Source organism: Rhynchophorus ferrugineus, unplaced genomic scaffold (assembly GCF_030347505.1).
Source record: "Rhynchophorus ferrugineus isolate W39M unplaced genomic scaffold, kcgeb_rfMv2 rfM3, whole genome shotgun sequence".
NCBI lineage: Eukaryota > Metazoa > Arthropoda > Insecta > Coleoptera > Curculionidae > Rhynchophorus > Rhynchophorus ferrugineus.
Window position 1 is genome coordinate 62,682,841 of NW_027472582.1, and position 21,475 is coordinate 62,704,315.

Here is a 21,475-nt window from a genome sequence, read left to right on the forward strand (position 1 = left end):
AGGTAACACCGCTGTCATCCGTTTTATCTATTTTGTATTTTCCACATTTTTATATTACTTCAATAAATAACGGTCACATAATGTAAACACCTGTTTCATTTCGTTTTACCTCCATTCACCCAGCCATCTAATTTACCCTAAATTGTTATTAAATAATTTTCTGTCGTTCTATAATTTCCACTATTTAGTATAATTTTTCCGATTCTACGCACACCTTCGGCTATTCTTCTTTCTTGTTCGTCACTATACTACCAGTAAACTAACGGTTTTCTGAAAAGTTCCACAAAATGCAGAGAACAGTTAAAATAATTTCAAAACAAAGAAAAAGTTTCAGAAATATAAATTAAAATATATAATTCAATTGGGTATATTTTAATTTTAAGTGATATGAGTGTGCCAATGCTGAATTTTTCATATTAGTACAAAAATAAAAAAAACTACATTGTTTTTCTTAATATACTTTTTATACTAATACGGAAATATTAGAATGAACTGTTAGTAATTCAGTAACATATATTGTATTGTGTTACCTTTAAGGCCACAATAATAAAAGGAAATAAGCTTTCACAAGAAAATGTACACTTCTTGGAACCTTTGCTGATGACACAGTTATTATGGAAAAAGATATATCTCTGCCTAGGGCAATAGAAAAAGTGCAAGTGGCAGTCAACAAAATCTACAAATGGACAAAAGATTGGAAAATTCAACTTAATAGCTCCAAATCTGTCCACGTTAATTTTGCATTAAGGCGAAATAATAAAAACTTAATTATATCACTCAATGGATGCCCGATTCCTCAAGCAGAATCAGCAAAATACCTTGGAATCCATCTTGACGGTAGATTAAATTGGAAGCATCACGTTAGACAAAAAGCAAAACACATTAGAACCAAAATAAAACAACTATACTGGTTAGTCGGAAGATACTCCCAACTTGATCTAAAATCAAAGAGGTTGATCTATAATACAATTATAAAGCCAATTTGGACCTATGGGGTGCAAATATGGGGTTGCACTAAATATTCAAATCAGTTAGTCATACAGCGCTGTCAAAACAAGATTCTTCGATTGATTACCAATGCCTATCGCTATGTAACCAATGAAGAACTGCACGATGACCTGGAAATCAAATGGATTTGCGAAGTTGTGTAGGATTTCGCCTTGAAACACGAAAGAAGGTTACTAAATCATTCTAACGTGGAAGCAATACAACTGCTGGACAGCGCACAGGATGTCAGGAGATTGAAACGAACAAAACCATACGAACTTGTGTGAACATTTAGTGTGTATTATTAGTGTAAACTATAGCTATAAGTTAATAATTAATAAATAATTATAATTTTATAATTGAGGAATACATACTGATGTATTTTCTCGTACTCGTCTTGCTTGCTAATTAATCCAAGCACATAGGAAAAGTAGTAATAAATTAATTGTAATAATAATAATAATTAAGATTGTACTAAGCGTATCTAATAAAGATGTTATAAAAAAAATGTTAAATGAAGGAGGTATGATTTGATGATGTGACTATTGAATATAAAAATTGTCAGATACCTATTTTGAAAATGTTTGATTTCACATAGTTCAGCTATAAAATTGAAAAGGGTGATTATGAATTAGTAGTTGATCAAAACAATAACATTCAGTAGGTAGAAAAGAGAACAATATAGCGAATATGCTCGGAACCGAAAACTTTTCTTTTATTTTAGTACATGCTGTAGAAAATGGGTTACAATTCAAACAAAGGACAATACTAATTATATATATTCTCGACAGTTAAATGTAAAAATGAACACAAAGGACGATTATTAGTTAGAGAATCAGAAGTTGCGTATTTGTATATTTACTCAATAAAAAAAACTAATAAAACGGAAGAAATACCACCAAAAACTTTGTATTAGGGATGTTGACAGCGGAGAAAAATATCGATATATCGATTTCAATATATTTAAAAAATATCGATATTTTAAAGAAAAACTACACATTTTAAAAATTAAGTACCAATTTAAAGGTTTATTAAAAATATTTAAGAAATATTTTAAATATTTTTTGAAGAAATATTAAAAAACATCAGCTAACGAAAATATCGATATATCGGTCAAAAATATCAGATCAGATATATTTTCAGTATCCTTATCCTCTGTATTGAACTAAGACCATGCCAGTGGACCAGTTATTCCTCATTCATTTAGACCATCATTCTTGATTAACCAATATCCATGATCAGAATCGCTCCAGCTCCGAAGAATCACCCAATGAGTCTGAGAACGTAACCAAAACAATCTTCGCCAATTCGCCATGCATCGGGACGCTTTTTGCCTCGCTTTATTTATTATTTTTTTCCATCACAGTTCGGTCTCTAGTAGTTCGACGCCTGCGTTATAACATTCGGTACGTCACTTGAAAAGTTGTGCACCGCGTTCTTCTTTTTTTTCTCCTTAGCCGCTTCGTTTTACATAAATAACCGGGACGCATACATACATACATACGGGCAAGGAGCTTCCACTACGTTGGAACGAAATAGCTGTTTATCGTTATCTTTTTCTATGGTTGGAACTTACTGTAACCTACTGGTATGTTGTCAGTGAGTCAGCCTGAAGAATACTAATTAGGACGATCCGTATGTTTCTACGATTCTTTTGTCACGACTCTATCAGAAAGTTGTAAAGAATAAGTACATTGTATTGTACTTCTTAAAAATATAATTTAAAATTTGTATTTCAAAGACCTGATGAATTTCGTAATTACTACTTCAAAATACATTTGCCTATCTTATAAAATAAGGATAGGAGTCGTAAATAAAATAGCGACCGCTAAATATGTCAAGCTTTTTGGAGACGCAACAGAATACAATTTGTTGTTCGCTGGGCGACCTTTAGGTGTCTTTCCCTCCACAGAAATATTAACGAATCGGTTGGTATAAAAAGGTAATAGTCTGAATATTAATAACATAACATTCTCGGCCATAGAACTAAGATACTTGGAGGAATTAATTGAAGTATTGAAACCAATTGCTGCAGCATTAGATTATATTTAGGTAGACAATAATTACTACGGCAAACTTCTGTCTACTTTAATGTCCATACGGTTAGATTAGATGGGCTACCGGTTGCATCATAAGTAGAAAAAACATTTAATACATTTTCTGTATGTTTTCATGTACTGACACTTGAAATAAATATATCCGGCATTATACTTCCACCCTAGTTACAAAATACGTTTGTTGCCCGAAAGCATTCCCACACAAAGAACACAAAATCTTGAAAAAAAAAACATGAGGTAATGCTTGAGAGTAATACTAGTAAAGATGATGATTTTATTGTTTTTTTCGTAGAAGGAGTTTTTGAAACATCAAAAAATGGAGAAATGGAGTTAGTCAGCTTTCTAAACGATAAAATCTTATCATCTTTAAACGCTATCTAAATATAAAATACAAATTTGTGCTCATCAGGATCTGCAACACAGATTGTTTTCTTTAGCGGGTTTTATTCATGTCCCAACAAGATGCTGTTAATCTGACAGTACATTTAAAAATGTAGTATTCATAAAATTCTTCTTCTTCTTTAGAGACTAATATAAAGGCTGATTTTTTAATTTTTTAATTTTTCCATTTATTTATTTCTCCATTTTTTATTTTCTACAAAAAAAAAGTTTTTTTTATTACTGTTCCGATGGACACATAGTACGGTTTGTTAGGTAATCAATTCATTCACTTTACAGACATTCAAAATTAGCTTTTGATTTCAATTTCCTTAAAATTTTCGAGAAGCCAACGATGGGCAAGACTTTGAATAATATGTTTAATCATTTTGATCAGAAATAAATGTATTTTTGATCGATATAAAGCTATATTTTTAAGAGCAAATTAAATAGTTTTCTTGGTAAATTTAAATATTGGTAAAAGTAAATTTACTGTAACAATAACTTACTGGGTTAAAACTAAGCCACACACACAAAAAGTGTTGCACACCGCCTACTAAATGAAAATTTTGGGCACGCACAAGATGGATATTACGTTTGCACATACGGAACAAATAACTTTTTTCAATCAGATAATGCACTAGATTAAATATGACGAATCTACACGAACTGGAGTAATCTGACGGTTAACGATTTCTAAACAAGTCTAGTATTATACATTTCTGAAAATTATCACTTATAAACGTAAGTAAAAAAAAAACGTTTCTCTAATTTAGTATTGGAAAATTTGCACTTATATTGTCGGATAGTTTTTCTATTTCATATAAATCTTCTCAATCTAATCTATCTCGTGTTGAAATAGATTTAAATCAGCTGCATCTTCACTGCATCAATCAAATTTATCAAGCCTTTAAACTTTGAAGTTATGTTTTGAACTGAGATTTTTTTTTAAATTAAACATTGCTCTTTTTTCATAGATCTATTTTTAAAGTTTGGGAAACTGTTGAATATATCAATTCAAATCTAGATTATTTTAAATTACTTAAATAGATACAATTGTTTACCAAAGCCCTGTAAGTTATATCTTGTTCGCTATAACTGTGCTACTTCCTAATTTTTTTCTCTGGTTCTCTGCTCTGGGATTATTTCTTAATATTTTTAAACTTAAAATGGCTCGGTGACAGAAGATGAAGAGAATGATGACTGAGAAGCATGATTGTTTTCACTAACATAACAGAATGATAAATGATAGTGAGTATGGATTATGATTACTTATAACATCCACAAAAATCCTTAAATGGTTTGGTTTTTTTTAATATTTTAGTGTCTCCTTTTTATCCTACTATATTTTATCTTACTATAGTTTACTGGACTAATTTATTTATTAGAGGTTAAAATATTTTGAAATTATCCTTGATCGTCTACCACTACAAAAAAACTTGAGTTCATTTTGTTGTAGATCAACAATCTTGGTGGTACGAAAGCAATATTTTCGTGTACCAATAACAGATTATATCAAAGTAAAACCGAATTTACATAACGTTTGCACGATAATAAATGGAAATAAATGCAATACGTGTAAAATTTGCTTAATTAATATACCAAGGAACGTTTAAAAATATTTAATTACTAATATTATTAAAACCAGTCGACTAACATCGTTTTACACCAGATAGAAACACAACAATCCTCTCGCTATGGCACAACTTTCATCTCCCAATTTACGAGAAAAATATTCAAATTAGACAATATTTCCTTTTAGGTTATCGAATGCTGCGGGTTTCACAATAATTTGGAAATTTTCTAGTAAAACCCTGACGACATCATAAAATTATGTGCAGCTTAGTACAACACTATTATAAATAATAATAAGAAAGTTCCAATGAAGGAACGAATAAAGATAATAATTAACCTAATTTCGGTCTTCGGATTGTGATGTTTTTACAACGTCGTGCTTGTGGAAATAAGTGTAGTGTTCTAGTTGGGATAGAAACGAGGACTAGTACAAGGAAGCTGGTTTATGGTTGAGAATAAATCACGACCGTCTAATTATAATGTGAAAAAAAGGCGATAGATCGAAAAAGAACTGAGAATTGATGCAATTTTCAGTCAAATCGAGATATGCCACGTCGTATTGCTCGTTGCTGGATATTGAGGTGGATCAGGAAGCGACGATACTGTCTGGCGATGGTTTCGTGACGCCACGTATATATTTAAAGTCAGTCGGGTTTCGTTATATAGTTGTGGCGGCGATATTCCGCCGCAATCTGCACCTGCTTCGTGTCGCCGCACTGCCAATTGTTTTACTGTTTAGTTGGGAGATCTCGGTTGGAAATTATTAGGTTTTGTTGTTAATGAGTGTTTGCGCAAGTTGTTCGTTGATTTGAAGTCCGCTGCCTAAACTTTCTACATGTTCTAGAAACGTGTTAATGTATTTCACGAAAAGACCGACAACCAACGCTGGTACAATTTTTTGCCTCTGAGTTTCAGTGACTTAACAATCTAAAGTTAACAAATAGGCACACATACACGTATACCCATTATTTCAATAGGAAAATAGCTTGCTTGGAAGAAAAAAGTATCATATTTTATATCACAGACCATTCGTTGTCGAAAGCAACAAAATGAAATGAACAAATGAAAATAGTTGGGCTAGAAGTAATAAACAGAAGGCCGACATTTTCTCAAAATACTTAAAAAATGTTTTTAAACCCTTCCAGTCTGAGCTACATAAAGATGACGAAAATAAAATTACTAGTTTTCTAAATTCGACATTCAATTGGACTTACCGCGTGAAAAATTAACGGTCAAAAAAGTTAAACAAACAATAATAAGAAAGACTAATATTAAAAAAGCTCCCGGTTATGATTTAATTACCGGTAAAATTTTATATCATAACAGGGTATACCTTTACTATCATAACATTAACCTATATATTTAATGCTATGCTATGAATTAATTACTTTTCTAGCATCTGGAAAGTAGCTAACATATTAATGATTCTCAAACAGGAACAATACCAGAAGATGTCACGTCCTACCGGTCTATAAATTTATTACCGACAATCTCCAAAGTTTTTGAGAGACTATACATAAAGAAGCTAAACTATATTATGGAAAAAAGAAAAATTATTCCAGAACATCAGTTTGGGTTTCGCAATAAGCATGGAACTATAGAACAAGTGCATAGACTTGTAAACAAAATAAACATGGACCTAAATACGAAACGATATTGTTCGGCTCCTTTCCTAGACATATCTGAGGCTTTTGATAAGGTATGACATATGGGCTTGCAGGTTAAATTAAAGAAATGTCTCCCGCATCCGGACTATCAGTTACTAAAATCGTATCTCACGGATAGACATTTTACTGTACAAGGCGACAAACATACCGAATTACATCCAATATATTCAGGAGTTCCGCAAGGTAGTTTACTGGTTCCAATTCTATATCTTCAATATACAGCCGATCTACCCACCAAAAAAAAATACTGTAATATATATCCAACAATGGGGTACCGCTAGAAAATCTAATATATCCATCATTCAACCGTTCCAAAGTGTTACGTGCCATTGTCGATGCTCCGTACTATTTTCCAAATAAAGTGATACAACGCGACATTCCTCTAGAACCTATAAAGAGTGTAATTCAATGTGTTTGAGTGAAGTATTTTGAAAGAGTATCAATGCATCCCAATGTACTCGCTAATTAGCTAAATATGCGACGTGACAAAGAAGTGCGTAGACTAAAACGTTTAACACCATCTGATCTTAACATAAATATAAGAAATACATATTGCCTATTGGGCATATTGTGGAACGACTAGGAGTAATAAAAAAATATATTTTATATCAATAGTATTTAGGCTGGGACATGTTTTTTTAAAAAATCATAAATACATTATAGCTGATATTTTAGATTCAGTTTACTTTTGATACCGACTGTGTTGATGCTTGACAACAATATAAACCTTTATTGACGGTACGGATACACGCTTTAATCTCTGCGGACGTACTAACTAAATCAAATATTACTTTCACTCGCATATATAAAATTATGAGAGTTATCACAATGTAAACATGTAGACGTATCTAAGGTTAAAGATTTTTTACTACATCAGATATGATTATCACAATCTTAATTTACAAATTACTTTACAACTATTATTCTGTTGTACATGCAACAATAACTTGCAATGTGAATGTCACAAAACCTATTATTCGTATCTTTACATATGAAACAAATATAATATTTTTTATAATTTTTTCAACACTATTTTAATTGGATAAGTTTGTCTTTGTCTAGATAACTATAGATATATTAAAACAGATGCTTCTCAGATTCAATACAATATAACAAATGTAGACTTGTAATATGAAGGAAATTGTTCCAAGGAATTATTCAGAACAAGTCGCCAAGACATAGTCATTTGAAACTGATGTAAAATGCTTTAAACTGTCCTGATTTGGTACAATCTAATTGTTATTTCACTCAAAATGGAAACACTGTTTGAATGGTAAAATTATGATTAATTACGATAATCTAAATTCAGACAACATTCAGCTTTTTGGAGTAGAGTGTTCAAAAAAAAACGTTATCCTTATTTGGTAATGTTATATGTAAACATATAATAATATTGAAGGGATACTCAATGGATGTCCGATTCCTCAAGTTATCAGTTAAATCAGTTAAATACCTCGGTACCAATCTTGACGGTACACCAAATTGGAAACATCATGTTAGACAAAAAGCAAAACACATCAGAACCAAAATAAAACAACTATACTGGTTAGTCGGAAGATACTCTCAACTTGATCTAAAATCAAATAGATTGATTTGTTAGACAATCATAAAGCCAATTTGAACGTATGGAATGCAAATATGGGGTTGCACTAAAAATTCAAATCAACAAAATTCTTCGATTAATTACCAATGCCTATCGCTACGTAACCAACGAAGAACTGCACGATGACCTGAATATCAAATGGATTTGAGAGGTTATCCAAGATTTCGCCTTAAAACACGAAAGAAGATTACTAAATCATACTAACGTGGAAGCAATACAACCATTAGACAAAGCGCAGGAAATCAGAAGATTGAAGCGAACCAAACCATACGAACTTATATAAAGTGTATACCTTTAATGTAAACTATAGCTATAAGTTATAATTTTTTAATTGAAAAATATATATTGATGTATTTTCTCATACTCGTCTTGCTTGTGAATTAATCCAAGTACAAATAAAATGTACTAATAAATTAATTTGTAATTATGATGGCACTAAGCCTATCTAATCAAGAAGTTATAAAAAAATTAAGGGACATTATTAAATGCACCTGCCCAAAATAAAAGGAATATGATAATTTAATGAAACTAATTATGATGGAATAACATGTTTATCACTCACCACTTTCGTGAAATGCTAACATAGTAACAGACATGCAAAAACCCACCTAAAAAAAACAATAAAGATTAATTAGTTAAATATCTCCACAAACAGAAAAATAATTATTTGTTTCTTTGATAATTAGTTCGCTACTATATACAGCAGATGCTCATTAATGTCAACTAATTCAAAACCAAGTGTATTTTACATTATCGAAATGTTACAGTAACGAATGTGTTACGTAATAAACGTTTTATAAAAAAAAACGATTAATACATATACGTATATTTAAAACAAACAAAAATATTTCAGAGATAATAATTTTTGCGTTAAAAAAAATATCTGCAATTAGGGCAGATTAAAACAATAATTGGCGAATGTACGAATATTGAGTATACATTAACGCAATGTTTCAATATTTTTGCGGTTACGTTGTCGAGCGTCTGCCGTATGTAGCTTTTTCGGCTCGATTCAAGGAAATAGATTCGTTGACCTCCAAGTTCCATGGCCTAGTGGATTGTTTTCTTACTAGTTTACTTCTTACTATATGAGAAAAATGTGTTATTGTTCATATATACCGACATTTATGTATGAATACCACTGAAATAGGTATGAGTATCGAATAATGAATAATAACTACCGTGAATGTCACGATATTCACAAATATTGGTTAATGAACTACTATTAAAGTTAATGAATCACATAGAGAATGTAGAATACTAATACTGCCTAAAATAATTGCTAGTATAACTTTACATTACTGATATAACTCAGTCAACGTTATATAAAGTAGTACCAGGAAAAACAAGCTTTAGATTTCTTTTTAAAGAATTTGAGTGCTTAAAAGAAATCATATGTCATATATATATTTCAACCAATTATTACCTACAGTTAGTCGTAACGATAATGGCATGACTGTATCCCCTGAAAATGTTATAATAACATCGAATATACTTCAACATTATCGTGTAACATATCGTTGACATTTTTGAGCTGTAGATATTAGAGACATATTTTTCTTATATGGCAAATATATGAACATATAAACTGTTCAGAAGTGATGAGTCAAGAGAAAAACATCAATCTAAAATAAACTTGAATTTATCTATTCATAACACCTTTCTATTTGTATAACACATTTTCAAATAGGTGTGAAAATGCAGAAGTGTAGTTATAAAGATGGCCCAACACTGAAATCAAAACAACTTTCAAATTGATTATTACACATGAAAATAAAAATTGGAATATTATTTATTTAAAATATCCTTTATTTTATTTAAAGTTATCTAGCCGGCTTGGTGGCGCAGTTGTAAAGGGGATGGGACTCCTACTGTTGCGATAGCCGCGGGTTCGAATCCTGATGAGCCATGGTCGTAAATTTATGTTTGTAATTGTTAATATTTGTGAATGTTCTAGGCAAGAGTGTAAAATCCGACAAGGAAAATGATCCCAGCCACGCCAGTAACCAGGCTGGGTAAGACCGGATGTCTTCTGGGATGATTTCTAAAGTTGGTCACTCGCCAGTCGGTAAGAAGGTTATCTTAGGGAACACACTCTTAAACAGAAGAAATAGTTGACACATATTATAAGTTATATTTAAAGTTAACTGTAAGTAATTGTATACAATTTTGTAGAGAGTTGTATGTAGTTTAGAGTCCGTTTTACGAAATAAAGTGTTAGTACCTGTTTTTATGTAATTTATTATTTTTTATTTAAATATAACTTCTAAATAAGTTAAATAATCCTCTAATTTTAAGGAAAAGGGGTTTGGAAATAATATGAGCATTTTTTTTTGACAACAGAACTGTCCATAATCATGACCTCTTGAGGTGAATAGCTTCACGCAAATGACGCACAACGCTTAAATAATAATCCTTTCAGAGAGAGAGACAGAAGCAATTTATAATGAAAGTAATATTGCTTGGCATAATTCTTCTTATTCTTCTATATATATATGTTTTAACTTTAGTAACTAACTCTCTTAAGAACAAGCAATAAACTACGCAGCTGGTCAGATTTGACACTAATCTCACACATTGGAACTACCACTAGAAAATATCATAGAATATTATAACAATACATATAAAATAGAATAAAATAAGTAGTATAGTTAGGTAGAAAAGATCGACAAATATATTCTTCATACATGAAAATTTAAATATTCAATTTTCACTAAACAAACAGGTCTCTTTCTGATGCGGATAAAGTAGAAAACAATAGAAAGACCTGATTCCTATCAGTGCTTAATATTCCTCGCAAGCTTGGTCACTTTTTATTTTACGACATAGTGATTTTATAATTAACTTGGATATTCATTGAGATGTATATTGCGTCATAACGTGGAACTATTTTAAAGGTAAAGAGAAAGTAATAAAAAAAATTGTGCTGTTCGAAACACATGCGTATTGTATAAATCGAATGGAGGTTTTTCTTCTACAGGCATACCTTCAGAGTCTGTTGCGAAATCGCGGTGTACTGAAACACATTTACTATAAGGGGGCATTTGACTTTCTATTGAAAAATAAAATAATTTTGTTAGTGAAAAGGTTTCAGTGAGTGACTCATTCGGAAAACACAAAGCGCCCGGTTGAAAAAAAAACGGTGATAATATTCGTAATAATTAAGCATAGTTGGTCCATAAATTGTTCCGAAATTCGGCACCAATGTTGAAAATATAAAAAGAGATACCGGTATGTATAGGTAAAATCATCTGCATCTTGTATCAAATTCAACGTGTTATATAGCATGATTAATACGACACTGAATATTATAAGATCTCGATCTAGGGTCTGGTAATGTGATGTGTTTACATTATAACGGTTTTGTTCACACTCGAACTTTTTTGGTTCAATAAAACGCCACTTTTTTACGTAAAAATAAAATAACGTTCCACGTATCACAACTGGCACAGTCGGTAGGATTCTGGGGAAATCATCCTTTAGAATACAAGCTGTAATGTCACCAAAAATGAATTGAAAGTTCTTAAGAGGTGGATTGGAGATCCCTAGTTAATGGCAGTCACCAAAGGCGGATTGTAGTAACGGTCAGTTTCGTAAACTATTGGAATTTGTCACCAAATCATGAGAAATCATTCATGATACATGGTATACCATGGAAATTTGGTCAAAAATTATGCAATTCAGAATGTCATCAAATGCATACTCGTGGATGGAGGTGCAGTCGATACTAAAAAATAATTTAATTCTAATATTGAGCTGTTCAGACGAGAAAAGATCCAGTTGATATAGTTTTTACGAGGGAGGTGTTATGTAGGGCAATTAATTAGATATTGAATATTTTAATATATTATAAGATACATTATAAGGGTTTATAATAGAATAAGGTTGTTGTCTGCTCTTTCGATTCAAGAAGACGGCATTTCCTCGTTTTTGGTTGCTAAACCACATACGTTTCATAAATTGTACATAAATATAAAAAAAAGAAATTCATAAAAATGAATAAAGTCCACTTAACCCAAGCAATATCTAACATGGTACAGTATTATGAGATATATTTGCTGAATAATTATTCAAAGCTAGTTGGTCAAATGCTTTGGATTAAAATAAAATGAGCTCCATACTACAAAATTTATTGATGGCTGGCTGACTAACTGAAAATAAAAAATTTGACAGTAGTTAAATTTGTAAAAGTTTGTTAAGCTAATGGTAAAGAAACTAGCAACATTTCCACAGAACTTAACCAATTACTTGTACCGATTTGACAATAAGTTCGTAGAACTTGATAGAAACTTGCAATATTGTACCGATACCTTAGTGAGATCTGAGCCCCAGGGCAAAATCAATTAGTTATTGTTCGAAGAGGTTAATTGTGTATCGGCCGAATATATGTAATTTCCGAAACAAGTCAATTTCCAACAGAATTGTTTAGGTGATATGTTTGAAATAACTACGCTCGCAAATGCGTTAATTAAATAGAAAGCGTCTGAGAAAACATAAAATCAAATTGTATTTATGATTGTGAATTTCCTTGGTCACCACCTTTTCAGAAAATTTATATCTCCACCATGTAGAAAGTTTTAATAATTAAAGCTGTATAGTCCAGACTAGGCGCCGCTGTATTGCCACTTCTTCCGGTTATACTGACGCGTTATTGTCGTTGAAACTGACGTTGTGTAATAATCCGTTTGACACATATATATGATGTATGATTTCCGTTAACTAGTGAGTGTTAACTTTTAGAAGTTACGGTACATTTTTATTCGGTTAAAACATCTAGTTAATGTAACATTCTTTCTATTAAGTTAAAATAGTTCTTTTTGTTGGGAACTAACTCGATACTTCTTATTCTGTAATACTTCCGAAACGGATTCGTCCAATTGAATTTCATTGTACCGTCTTAGTTTTCTACGTTTCTCGCCTTATCGTCAGGCAATGAGGTTTCGGAATAGTTTGCCGCTGAGCTACCGCGCTCTTTGTTATTTTTAAACGGATTTTTGGCATCAATGGACAACTGACGTACTCCCGTTTTTCCTTTTTATTTGGCGCCTCAATCCCTACAGTTTTTAGATTAACAACTACAGGATACCTGTATAGTTTATTACTACTTTATGACGATATACTAGTTGTTTAATAAATTATACGTTTAATAATAACTAAAAGAGATATCCGAGGGGATTCTGCACTTATGGTGGATAACACACTTTAGGGTAAATGATATGGCTCAGTGAATGGAGGTAAAACGAGATGAAACAGTGGTGTTTACATTATGTGACCGTTATTTATTGAAGTAATATAAAAATATAAAAATACAAATGATAAAACGGATGGCAGCGGTGTTACCTGGAGACGAGGCTTGGGCAGTCGATAGTGGCACGTCTAAACCAAACGATGGTCGGTTACTGAATGATGGAAATACCCTTCAATAACATTGCAGATAAACGTCTCGGGGTTACCAGCTATTCGTTATCGTGTTCTAGTTGTCGCTGCTGGCACCCCGCCCGTGTTCAACATCTGGGATTATATTTCTGGGTACTTTGTTGACCGTTGTTGCACGATGTAAAATTCGACATGCCTCAAGGTCGCTACAACACTAATTTTTTTTGAGGTGCCCTACAACTCCACTTGGTACAGAATGCACATCAAAGGTATTATTTGGACCGGAAATACTTTGAAGGAGTGACTTAGTCTCGGAAATCTAGATAATTTGATACTCCTTCTGAAAACGATTGATTTCTACCCGGGAATGTTATAAATTCATTTATGACGTTTTATTGAAGCATATTAAGCCCCAGAAATTGTTGGGTTTTTAATTAATTAAAAATAATAAATAAATGATGTAGAAATAAAGTACCACACAAAAAGCAAATGTATGCTCTTTAATCTGTGTTCTTTTGTTCTTCATTAATTTCTTGTGCTCGTCAGTTTGAAAACCTGAACAGTGAACGCGTGAGACGAGTTGGTCTCCTTTCCTTCAGTGTTCAACAAGTCGGTTTTTTTCAACATTCTGCATATTTGCCAGATTTAGCTGCTTTTGACTTCTAGCTGTCAAAAACTCTTTCGTAAAAAACCAAAACAAAAATACTAAATTAAATTTGATATTAGATGAAGAAGTTAATTCAAACCAAAATTCTGGACCTGAGTACTGAAGAAACCTATTTTAAAATGATTTCGCATGAAATCCTTTAACTGAGAATTGATATTGAAAAAGTGACCCAACACATCCTCAAAAATGAAACTGGCGGGGGAAGGACAACTCTATGATATTTAATGTTTGTAATGTCACTTAAATTGAAAGATATTAATCTAATAGAGAATACAATTTTCTTTCAAAGAAAATACAATGACCTGGTTATTTTTTGTGATAATCACAGTAATTGGAACGTTTCCCAAATATATATTGTTTGTATTAATAATTTAATCAATTAATAGAACTTATTTAATAGTAGTTAAGTATAGCAGATGATTATATTGTTTCTGTTACAAAGCTGGCTTGATGGGCGCAGTGGTAAAGGCGACACGACGGTCCATTTACTGTTGCGATAGTGGCGGGTTCGAATCCTGATGGGGCATGGTCATAAATTTATATTTGTGATGGTTTAATATTTGTGATTGTCCTAGACAATAGTGTAAAATCCGAAAAGGAAAATGATCATACCAGAAGCCTGGATGTCTTCTGGGGTGATTTCTAAGTTGGTCACTTATCAGTCGGTAGGTTTAATGCCGAGAACCGTGGTTTAGAGCCCACATTAAACGGTAGGCCCAGTCCAGATAAACCGTCATTGGTAAATATAAAATATAAATATAAAAAAAATGCGAAGAATGTGAAGAATTATATTTAAATATTGTCTAATCGCAAAATTACCTATTATACTAAATCGAATAGAATACAGTAATTTAATTCCAAATGTGATTGTATACTAGCAAAATAAGTCATAATAACTATATTAATATTAATTCGCGTCAAATGGATAATGTCGATTCTCACTCACAATTTCAAATATCCGTAACGCTTTAAGCATAATAGACCAATAACTGTTTCTACTGAAACGGCTACACCTCATTGTTTTATTACAGTTTATTGGAATTAACAAGGAATCGGCCGACTGGTCTTGAAAAGCCCGAGGCGAACCGAGGTGATCTGGGTCTTATTTGCGTTTTGCCACACTTCATATTGGCCTGTTTAAAACCAGTACGTAAAATATTGTCCATATTACTTTACTCCATGTGTATAGTACACATATTATTTTAAAAAAATATGTTTATTCTGGCATAAATTACGAGAAAGTGTATTGGAATCAATTTTTGATCTATTTTACATATATGATATACCACAAATAGAAAATATCAGCATGGATATATTTGCTGACGATAGTGTAATTGTTCTTGGAAACAACAACGATGATCATATAATAAAATGAGCACATTAAAAATAAAATAAAAAAACTAGCATTAAGATATAAGAAAATTTATTGATAAACTGCAAGAAAATCTCAATTATCCGTACCTATTAAGTTCGAAAACCTATATGGACCCAAGAAATCCAGTGATGACGTGTTGTTCCGCGAACAATAATATAAATAAAAAACACATTTTTCAGAACAAGATCTTAAAAGTTATTGTAGATGGTATAATCCAGATTGTATAAGGATTGTTCAGTACGCCAAGATCTATAGCTACTGAGTAAATCAAAAGAATCGCTAAGAGACATAAGGAGAGACTTCACTTTCATGTTAGTACCGAATTATTCCTTCCTGGATAACACTGCAGTAAGACACAGACTCAAAAAAATCGAACAGAAATAACATATATAAAATGTAAGTGGTTGTAATTTAAAAATAAGACTTAACAAAAAAACAGCACTATGATTTAATATATAAACATTACTATTGTAGAGATTAAGTACGGATTTATAAGTTTTTCAGTAATTGTAAAAACAAATTAAAAAGAAAAAGTCCTATCATAAAAGAAGATTCAAAAATAATTCATTACAATAACAATTTTTATAGTCAGTAATGGAAAAAGTAATAAAAGAAGATTCATTAAAATGAATATTAAAAGGTATCAATAGCCAACAAGCTGTACAATTAGTAGACATATACTTCGTTAAGTAAAATCTACATTCAACAAGGTACATAATACATAGTTTCCTATAATTTTCCTTCAAGCAAGCAACCAATTCATACTGTCGCAAATCATTAATAAACCATAAACATAATGATGGAAACGTCAAATTATTCCATATTAATCTAAATTAAATTATTCAGTATTCTAAATATTCGAAGTCTATATAAATTATAAAACATGTCTCTTCAATTTCAGATAAATCTCCTGAACCTTTAATAAGCACCTTATGCATAAAATTATTATTAATTTATGCTTAGGCCAGTTTATTCCCTTAATCTATTGTAAATTTTATTAATCAATTCAGAAATAGTGCTTAACATGATCTATATGTTAAATATTTCATATTCAATATTATTTACAGGAAACTTAAAAACTTGTATACTATTAGGCCTATAAATTAATTTAAAACGATTAAGAGCATATGGTGTTATTATGTATTAAATAGCATCGAGTACATTTGTAACCAACTTCATGTTCAAGCCTTACACATTTCTTCTTCATCAACATTTCTGCAGTGCGTTCAAAATGTCTTAATTTGTACCGAGTGTTTGTGGAAAGTTTTACTTACTAACTTAAATTTTAAGAAAAAGGCGACTGAAGGTATATAGAATGCTGTGTGAAGCTAATGGCAATTATCCTCCATCGACTTCCACATGTGAATACTGGATTTCGGGTTTTAAAAGCGGTGATTTTGACACTGAAGACAAGGAGCAATTTGGACAACCAAAAAACGTGGATTTGAAAAAACGATAAAACCATCAATGTGCATCGCTATCGACTACAATTGATGCGTTTTACTACCGGAATACGAGCGAAAACACAATAATGTTATTCTTCAGCATAATAAATTAGAACCACATGTTGCGATACCGGTGAAAAAAAACTTGAAAACATTAAATTGGGAAGTGATACCAGATATTAGTATTCTCCAGAGCTTGCTCCTTCTGTTTACTATTGGTTTCGATATATGGGTCGTGATCTGTCTGAGCAGCGCTTCACTTCTTATGAAGATAACAAAACCTTTCGAGATGGAACCCGTTAACGGCAGAATGATGGAAAAAAGTATCAGATATCCATGGACAACACTTTGAATAAAATATAATGTACCGATTTTCCACAACAATTATTGCTAATTTAAAAAATCCTTTAAAACCAATTTATAGGCCTAATACTTCTAATAATGTATAAAAAAATTCTAAGGAAGAACAGCAATATTTTATAAAAGTAGAATTTATTATATAGAACAAGAATAAATACGTTTCTATATGAAGATGTATGACTGGTTTAATCTAAGGGTGTTGGTCACCGAAAAAATGAACGATATTTCGATATTTTTAAGAAAACATTTAAAATTAAATATCAAAATTCGCTAAACATTTAAAATTAAGTACTAATTTTAAAAGTTTATTAAAAATTGTATTTAATTTATTCTGAAAAAATATTGAAAAATATCGATATATTAGCCAAAAAAGTATCGGCCAAAAATATCGATATTTTTTCTGTATCGCTACTTTAATCTACTTCTAATATAACCGGAAATCAGTTACAAGATAAAATCCTTATGCAACTAGCCAAAAAGCTTTAGTGGAAACTTGAAAATTAGACAACGAATGCTATGAATAATTCATCTCTGTCTGGAAAGCGACTATTTTCCAGATAACTGAAACAGTCTCTTAACAAAGGAGAGTTTATATGGAAATTTATGTTACACCAAGAAAATTTGTGTCAAGTTAAACTATAGCACATTTAATGTAAAAAACTACTAATTCCACTTTGTAACTGTTAATTTACTTTTTATATTCAGATTGCTGTATGTTACTGGCAGACAAATTACTGCAATTATTTTATTTTCAATATATTTTCTTAAAATTAAAATTAACCGTATACTTAGAATCTAGATTTTTAAAACAAATATGTAATATACCAGAGATATTTAGTGGTATTTACTAAAATTTGGGTATTTTAATGAAGCAAACTTTTTCCATCTCATTATGAATCTTCCATATGAACTTATTGTTTACACGCTAGATTATACTGAGTATATCATTTCTCAAATCTTCTACGAAATTTAATCATCGTTATCAGAACTCAACAATTATGATCATATCTCAGTAGGTAAATAATAATATTTTTTTCTGTTATATATATTATATCTTTATCAAGGTTGCTTTTTGTACTCATTTATTCTCATATCGAATTTACGGTATTGGCTAATAGCAATTGATGATTTTTCAGCTCTTGCTTAAGAGTCTGTTTCGATATCGTGACAATTTCACAATAATTAGTTCATTTTGTCGTTACAAATGAAAAACCTAGAAACGATATATAATTGTGCAATGTCATTTTAATAAACTAAAACAAAAGAGCAGTGCTATGAATCACCAAACCAAATTATATTATCAGATGTTGGTATAACTACATTATAATAAATATTATTGTTATATTTATCAAATACAACTTCATTTTTTGCATAACATGCTTTAACGTTCCACAATGAAAACCAGTGTTCTTCAATATTTTTAGTCAGCAGATTATAAAAAAATATTTCTAAATTTTGCACAATTTTAAATTTATTGAAATCATTTTAACAGCCACGAGACAAATTTCACATGAAAGAAAAATATCGAAATCATATCAGAATAACAATTTTCTTGATAAAATCTGTCGTATCTAAAACATCTATCAAATCAAATCTAAAATATATCGAAAAGGAAATTTTATTTTATCAGTCATGATTTGGAGCACTTTATAATAATGTACTATTGATTTAAGCGAAATAAAGAAAATTTTTCTAACCTAAATCAAAACAACAATAAAATGAATAGAGAGAAAATATAAAATATTATGTTTAGAGTACCCTAGTATATCTATAATATATGTATCAAATATTACAATTAAAAATCTCTTCATGATCTAAACTCACGCAGGTTTACTAGCCCAATTCATAGATTTCAATAATAAAAGTTCAACATCAAAATTCACATTGTCTTCATATTCACCCAACTTGCCAGCTCTGAGATCCAGGGATTACTATTATTTACTGCATAGTACCTTGGTTAACTTAAACCACTGAATGGTGAATTTATACCCAAAAAAATATTTTTAAAAATTTTCTGAGATCTCAGACTACTATCCATCACTATTTAACATTGCATCTTTAGCTAACACATCAGAGATAATTCATTGTAGAAGATTAAGAAAAGTTAACATTATTTGATTCAAACAGTAAAAACAAATATCTGATATCGAGAAACAAATTGATATTTTCCAGAATAAGTATTTTTTATAAATAGATTTAAGAGTTTTAAGCCAATTAAAGCTTATTGACGTAATCGTAGTTCGATTAAGAAGTGCTGATTTTTGATCGGTTTCTAAAAGAAAAACATAATCACACAGGATCCAAACTTGTTTAGATTTCACTTCCAAATAACAAAGATCGAAAACTGGTTTAGGCGGTATCATTAACGAGAAAAAATTGACAATTTTATTTATGATTATTTCTTTGATCTGCAAGCGTTCTCAAACTGGGCCATACCACTGGTATTATCTCAGTTGTTTTGTTTTTAATCCGTATTCACTTCAGAATCTAATTCCAAATACTACGAGGCAGAGCAATGGAATCTGAAGCCCATCAAATAAGAATAACAAATATTTAATCAACTAGTATATCTTCAAAATTTTATTTTATAAATAAAACCACAGTATTATAAAAATTTAAAATAAACGTTCACCAAACATCATGGTAATCTCTATTCATAAATTATTGATGTTATTCTGCGTCTTTTTTTTTGGTTGCTCTTGTTGAAAGGTAGTGAACGATTCTTTCGTTACCAAAGTGTTTACAAGATATTTTTGAATTTTTGATTTAAGACGAAATTAAAGTAGGCGGCGAAACGAAATGTTTGAACTTGACATTTAATATTGTTTACAGTATAATTAATTTGCTTAGAATGCATCCAGTTCGGTCAGAATGCTTATATGAATTTTGATATTTTAAATTTTATTTAACAGCCAAACAGCCAATTTTATTTGACAGCCTACAATTATACCACGGTGTTTTTTTATTTTAAAATACTCAAGACGATATTGCCTACATATTCGGTGGAACAGTGTAATCTCTAGTGCTAAGGTTGCATCAATTATTTATTTATTTTTATGTGTTTATTTAACCCGTCAGCCTCTTGGGCTATTCAGGGTGGATTACAATGTGTTGTGAGACATTAAGTACAATAGGAACATAAGTTACATAATAAAATATTTAAAATAGTCCTTTTCTTAATGGATGTTATAAATGCTCAAGCAGGTCTGCGGTCTTCAGATAGCTAATCAGCAGGTTCAGCTGCTCAGGTTGGTCCAAATGCTCCAATGTTCTCGGTATTTTTAGTTGACGCCTCAGATCACCATGTTTCTGACAATCTAGAAGAAAGTGTCTGACGTTGAGTTCATAGTTGTGCGATGATACTTGACTGATATCTGCTGATGTTATTATAATTGATGCATTGATAGAAGATTTTCTTGATTCCCCATAATTTGTTATTTTTTTGTGAAGGTCCTAATCCAGTTGGGTTAACTGCCTATAGAGGGCCTTCATTAAGTTTTGGCATCAGTTTTGCTAAATAGCTTATTTAATTTGGTTGACTCCTCTTCATTGCTTGCCAGGAGGCCGGTTCTTTCATTACCCGGTATTCCCCTATGAGAGGGGACCCATAGGTATGTGATTCTTGCTCCCCTATATTGTAACTTTGTGTGCAGCTCTCTAATGTATGTGACTAGAGGGTGGACTATCCTTGCCGATCTTAGGCTTTCTAAGAAAGTCATAGAATTCGATACGATTAGTATCGATCCGTTAATTAATGATTTTTTCAAGGCAGATAGGGCCATATGGATAGCCAGCTCCGCGGAGAAAACGCTAGTTAGTGATGGAGACCAAAAGTGTCTCTAAAGTAGGCTAGAAGTGTAAGCGGCACCCACAAAGTCTTCTCATTTTGAACCAGATTATTCGGATAGTTCTCTTCAATTATCTGTCGAAAGAGCCTTTTTATTGTAGACGGACTAGTTGTTTTCCCTATGCAGAGCCTTCTTAA

At 31.2% G+C, this 21,475-nt stretch overlaps 1 protein-coding gene across 19 annotated transcripts in view; it reads right to left on the reverse strand.

Moving 5' to 3' along the window:
- tai (basic helix-loop-helix family member taiman) overlaps positions 1-21,475 on the reverse strand; it is a 693,988-nt gene that overhangs the window by 258,829 nt on the left and 413,684 nt on the right. For 3 of the 19 annotated variants that reach the window (XM_076399152.1, XM_076399153.1, XM_076399155.1), the window contains one exon: positions 8,830-8,875. The exons of the other annotated variants lie outside the window; for them this stretch is intronic. The gene's annotated coding sequence lies outside the window, so the exon portion shown is untranslated. The remainder of the gene's footprint in view (positions 1-8,829; positions 8,876-21,475) is intronic. 19 annotated transcript variants of the gene reach the window in all.